Genomic DNA, 6,817 nt, shown 5'->3' with positions numbered 1-6,817 from the left:
AATTTTATTTTATTTATGCATAGGTTTTTTTTTTTTGAGTTGGAGTCTCACTCTGTCGCCCAGACTGGAGTGCAGTGGCCGCTCCCGGCCACCGCAGCCTCGACCTGCTGGGCTCCGGCGATCCTTCCGCCTCAGCCTTCCAAGTAGCTGGAACTACAGGCGCGCACTACCACGCCCGGCTAATTTTTGATTTATTGTAGAGATGAGGTCTCGTCAAGTTGCCCAGGCGGGTCTCGAACCAGTGGGCTCAGGCAATCCACTCACCTCGGCCTCCCAAAGTGCTGGAATTACAGGCTGAGCCACCGAGCCCGGCCTATTTATAGTTTTTTTGAATCAGTATCCCACTCTGTTGGCCAGGTTGAAGGGCAGTGGCATGATCATGACTGTAGCTTCGAAGTGGGCTCACGCAATTTTCCTTCCTCAGCTTCCTGAGTAGCTGGGCTTACAGGTTATGCCATCATGCCCAGCCAAACTTTTGTTATTTTTTTAATAGATGAGGTATTGTTATATAGCCCAGGCTAATGTTCAAATTTTAGATGAAAATTATAAGATTACAACGAGTGTGCTATTGAAATTTGTTAAGTTTACTGCAGAAACAAACGTACCGAGAGAGCTTAGCACTCAGAGATATACTAATTTGTGCATGTCAGTGGAATGCATATTTCTGCTCTTATTTACCAATTGGGAATATTCCAGAGCTATAACCCCATAGTTTTAGGATATGAATGGAAAATAAATTCTCCGGATGTTTTTTTCTCCTCTTGAGTGATATTTAAACCCAGATTATCGTAGCTGATTTGAGTGTATTAGCTACATGAGTAGACAGACTGAAAACCTGTTGTATTCCCCAAAGAAATAAGTACTGTATTCATACTTTAAAAATTGTTTTAAATTAATTCAACATTACTTTGATTTGACTCTTAGGGATACTTGATACGTGTAAAGTATGAAAACCGTGTGTGTGTGTATGTGTGTGTGTGATTATTTTTAACTTTGACAGGAAAAATATCTTTTTAATCTATCTTTAATCTGATCAAAATGCTTCAGCTGGCTTCTTGTAATTTGTTTATGGAAACATGTCCTATTATTTAGCCAACTCTAGTACGATACTTATGCTTCAGGTGATGCTCAACATCTGAAAACTCGTTTGTATATCTGGTATTTCTCAAAGTGTTTTCCTAAGAGTACCAGCCCCACAAAGTGCTCTACCAAAAAGGTGGTTTAGTGGACTAGTAGCTTAAAAGGTGCAATCTTTACAAAATCTGGTTAAGTTCATTTAGCTCATCATTTCACAGATTTATTTATCCTGGTGTGTTTCTTCCCATGTAATTCTAACGAGCACATACTGATATGCTAGTATTCTCAGAAACCAAGGACCGAAATGTCCCAAACAACCGTGTGTATGGTAAAATGTAGATGGATAACCTTCATAATTGATCAGATTTTCTGTTTATTTACTAAAAAGCTTATAAATGTATAAATAAAACTTTAATCTCTTGTTTTAGAAAACAAAAGAGAATACAATGAAAAAATTAAAATGTGAAGGAGATATGTAAAATGGTTCCGCATGAAGCATTCTCAAATTTGAAAGAACAGAATTTAGCTATAATGAACATGGTGCTAACATTGTGTGTAAAAAGATGTCATGTAGGCAGTTTTGAGTGAGGCTTGGACTTTTCTGAAATTCTAATCTTGACACCGCTGGGTTTAGAAGGTCAGAAGAAACTAGAGGACAAAGGAAAGAAAAAGGGAATAACTTCCATCCTACTGTGCATGCTTCATAGCAGCTCTTATTTTAGGCTCATCAGCCCAAATTCAGATCGCCTAACTACAGACAAAACTCAGTTGTCTGGGTACCTGGAAAAGTTCCAAGTGTTGAAATAACTAGTGTATATGTGTGTTTGTGATTGCTGAGTGTTTTTAACTGAGAATATAGTAAAAGCATTCTTGGTGGTGAAAATGGATTCTTTGAGAAGTCAGTGAGGATACAAACATAAGAGACCAGAGCACCAATTAATCAGTTCACTGATCAGAGAGATCAGAATATTCTAATTGCTACTACTTTTATTTTTAAAAAAAAAAAAAACCTTTCTTTGGAGGCAAAGGGAAGCAAAACTCAACAGGAAAAGTAGAAACGAGAAGAGAAAGGAAGTGTGAAGGAGGAGAGTTGAATGCAACACAGGGACAATGACATTGGAAGTTCTCCTAAAGGTGAACACCAACCATTCTGACATGGGGGAAGGGAAGGGCAAGGAAGGGAGCTTATATTGAACATCTGCTAGTGAGAGGTGCTAAACTGCATTATTTACTTTGTTAGTGAATGTATCTGTTGACAGCAGCTTTGTTGAGAATTCATTTTTACTTTCATTTTACCTATGAATTGAAGCTCTTTACCTGAATTCCACATATAGAAAGTGAATTTGCATTCAGGGCCTTGTGACCCAAATGCTCACATTCATTCTTTTACATCCCTCAACCAAAGTGATCTTAAATAACTCAGCCTGAATGTGATAGCACAAGGCCACCCATTGAAGCTTAAGTGGGCTTTGGTCAAATGGATAGCTGTAGCTCTATATCAGCTATCTAGATCAGTCAATCTAGTCCATGGTTTAAGGCACAAGGTGAAGAGGCATTAGGTTGTTAATATTCTCCATAAAAATAGTCTTCAACATAGGGTCAGTTGACTTTATTTAAAAACTCAGGAACATTTGTTAATTATTTTTAAAATGTTGTTGATAAACAGAATTACAAGTAAAAAAGGCTGAAATGCAAATCACTTAAATACTCAGAATGCAGATAATTCCTTATTTAAAATAGCACATTCTCTACTGATGTCAAGAGAATTTATTTTTCACATTTCAGTCCTGTAAATATTATATCTTATTGCTCATGAAATTGACGATAGACTTGTCCATTAGGAAGACACTATTTTCCTACAATGCTGTGTGTATATATGGGTATTAGAGCTGTCTCCATCCATCCTCAGCTTTTCTATCAATAGGACAGAAAAGGTTATGGGTAACAAAAATCATCTGCCATCATATTTTCCTTAATACCACATGCTGGATGCACAAGGACCAAATTTCCTGAATCATTGTGAAAGCACACTTTGCTTTACCTCTAACAAGGGGGGGAAAAAAGAAAGAGATGAGGGAAGGAGAGAGGGAGGGAGGGAGAAGAAGGTAGAAGAGAGGAGGACAGAGGGAGGAGAGATAGGGAAGGAGGGAAAGATGAAGAAATGGAGGAAGAAAAGAAAGAAGGGACAGAGGGATTAAGGGAGGGAGGGAGGGAGGGAGGGAGGAAAAAAGGATGGAAGGGAGGGAGAAAGGAAGGGAGGGAAGGAGGATGAAGGAAAAGAGGGTGAGGGGAAAAATAAAGCAAAGTGATGCTCCATGGAAAAGAAACATTTATCTTGAGTAGCGGATGTTTCTGGATGGGTGAGAGTAGGCCTGATAAATGGCACCGTGCTGTGCATGCAGAACAGTGACTATAAGCCAGAAGAGTTGAGTTCTAGTCTTGGCCTTCTTAGGCTCAATGTCTGAAGCAAATCTCTTAACCTTATGCACTTCATTTTCCAACTTGAAACTCTTAATCTAGAGGAAGGAGTGCCGACATCAGCTAAGAAGGAGAAAATGTGGACATTTGAGAAAGACCTGAAATAGTTAAAGACATGGCCAGGCTTGGGAAAGGCTTACAGGGGCCACATGTTTTCCCAGTGTGTGACCTGCAGGCACACACCTGGGCTCGGTCAGGTTACAGCCCACTCCCTCCCACCCCCAGGTCAGGTCCTGGTCGATGATAGACCTGGGACCCTCCTTAATTAAGCATACCAATCACCTAAAGCAACAAGAAGGTATTAGGGAATATTGGATGTCACTCGGTCTCTCTTTAGACTTCCTTTCTCTTTAATTATTTCAAAAGAAAAACACTAGCTTTTTTTTTTAAGTCAAAAATAACAAAATCAAAGTCCCTTAAAGGAATAGATATCTGTAAAGATTAAGTAATGACTGCCTGACTCTCAACTGCCCTGTATTAGCTGCTGAAGTTGAAGCTGGGTTGAATTTAGGCAACTCTGGATTATCTGTCCCCACTCGCTTACCCCCACTGATGCCTCATTTGGAAAATGTCAATGATCAGTTACCATTTGGTTTCATGAAAATATTTGGAAATCCTTAGTGGATTCTTTCTTACTTAAAATCATTGTGTTGCTGTGGTTGTTGTTGAGGCTGCTGCTCCTTAAATTGAAAGAGCCAGTGGATGTTTAAAAATACAAATGCTGCTTTCCTATTCAAGGGGAGATTTCTCTAGAAAGTCTCTGAATCACTAATGGCTTTTGAAAATTACCACATCAAAGAGAAGGGAGGGATGCTTTCAGTTATCAGATGGAAACTGCAGGTATGTAGGATGGGCTCCCTCCAGCTAAAAGTGTGATGGGTCAATTGAGAGTTTATAATCTATCTAATGCAAATAGGGCATGAGGATTTCAGTATAACAGAGGCCTTGCTTTCTCTTTCATTAGAAAGTAGAATTCAAAAGATAAACTAATGGGATTGACTTTTTTTTTTTTGAATTGGAGTCTCACTCTGTCGCCCAGACTGGAGAGCAGTGGCCGCTCCCGGCCACCACAGCTTCGACCTGCTGGGCTCCGGCGATCCGTCCACCTCAGCCTTCCGAGTAGCCGAAATTACAGGCGTGCGCTACCATGCCCGGCTGATTTTTTGATTTATTGTAGAGATGAGGTCTCGCTGCCCAGGCGGGTCTCGAACCCGCGGGCTCAGGCAATCCACTCACCTCAGCCTCCCAAAGGCGAGGGATTACAGGCTGAGCCACCGAGCCCGGCTGGGATTGATTTTTAAAAAACGTTTAATTAGTTGCTATTAATCTATATGAATTCCTTTTGTCCATTTTCCTGTGCCAGTTCATAGATGGAGGTTCATCAAAATATGAGTGAATGGTGTTACAAAATCAGCCCTAGAATATTACTTAACACATTGCCTCACTGAATTTTTCGACAAATTCTTTTATTTGTATTCTTATTATGAATGTCCCTATGAGGAAACACACCTTTGAGGAAGTTAAGACTTGCTCAAGACCACACAGTGAAACCCACTCTACTTGAAACTCTAAAAGCCCATTTTCTTGCTACTACAGACCCTCAAAGGTGAAGTCTGAATTCAGTAACTTTTGGACCAATATTTTTAATCCTTTACTCTTTCCAACCTACTTTTACTAGGCATGCAGTGACTATTACCCAAGGCATCACAAGCTGTCTTGGTTACTATCATCATCTCTGAATTTTTACCATACTTCGTCACTTTTGACAGTTTTGTTTCCCATTCTCTGTTCTTCTGTTCCTTTCAAGATGACAATCATCTAATCTAAAAAACTAAACTGCGTGCATATTATTGTGGTAATAGCATTACCCAAGTCATGTTCTCTTAAATAAAAATCTTAACCCAATGAATATAATGGTGATGAGAAAGAAAAACAGTGGCAGACTAACATGAATATACTGTTAGTTTGGAAACCTCCAAAACAAATAATTTAGGTCCTCCTCAAATATATAGACTGACATTTAGATCAAATTTGTTAATAAGTATAAGTAACCTACACATAAAGCGTATTCCTGTTCAAATATAAAGACTGACATTTGGAACAAATTTGTTAATAAGCAAAAGTAATTATCTATATATGTATCTTCATACAAGTAATATAATGCAGTAATGAGAAAAAATAAAATCAGATTTTGGGTTTCCTTGTAGGAATTGATGTAGTATTTAGGAGAAATATCCAGCTTTGGTGTTAAGAAGGACCAGAGTTTGAGTCCCAGTACAGTCATTTATAAGTATGTGACTTAAGAATATTGTTTAATTTCTTTGTATTTCAGTCTCATCATTAAAAAAAAAAAAGCAAGAAAGAAAAAGAAATAACTGTATCTCTGATACAGTGATGTTATAGTATTGAAAATAACGTCTGCAAAACCATACTTGAATGCCTGGCACATAGTAGGATTTCAAAAAATAGTGACTTTTAACCATAAAAAAGCAACAGTTTATAGGTTGCTATGTTTTACAACCTCTGCAAAGAAAACAAATCTGAGTATAAGAAGATAGCAAGTTCCGAAAACTAGAGGCTAAATATTTTCTAGGAGACGTGAATTTTCCCTAGGGCAAGCTATTTCACAGACTGGAAATGCCATGAGCCAATCACTCTTTAAGAGAGATGTAGAGTTTGTTGCCTCAAAAATTAATACTGTAATTTCAAATTAAGCTCACCACATGTAAAGTGAACTCGACTTTAAATCTTTCTTAGTCCTTACAATAAAAGTTACAGTTTCAGTGAACAGTTTCTTTCTATTAAAATCTAAACTTCAGTGGCATAATTAAGACTCATTTTAAGTAGAATTAACTTTGACATGTGGCAGGGGAGGTCATAGTTAATTCCTTTTCCTTATTACCTCATAACCTTGGATGTGTTGAGATGTGTTTCTGTGATGGAGCAAGAAAGCCAGGTGTTCTTCACCCACTTTGTAAACATATCTGTTCCCAGACTTAGGCTTCCCCCCGAAGAGTGCAGCTATGGAGTGGTTGGCCTACTCCAAGCCTTGTCTTGTAAATAACTGTCCAACTACAACATTGAATGGGTCCTCAGCGGCCATGAACTACAACATTGAATGGGTCCTCAGCGGCCATGAACCCAACTTCCCACCAAGTGTTGATGTTCTCTCTGCATCCACAGAAAATCTCTCTAGGAGGGGAATAGGAACACTAATACAAATTTATTTCTCTCAGCTGAGGGTGGCACTTCACGAGGTTGT

The sequence above is a fragment of the Carlito syrichta genome, unplaced genomic scaffold (assembly GCF_000164805.1).
Source record: "Carlito syrichta isolate Samal-C Ts95f unplaced genomic scaffold, Tarsius_syrichta-2.0.1 Scaffold304274, whole genome shotgun sequence".
NCBI lineage: Eukaryota > Metazoa > Chordata > Mammalia > Primates > Tarsiidae > Carlito > Carlito syrichta.
This window is presented reverse-complemented; position numbering follows the sequence as displayed.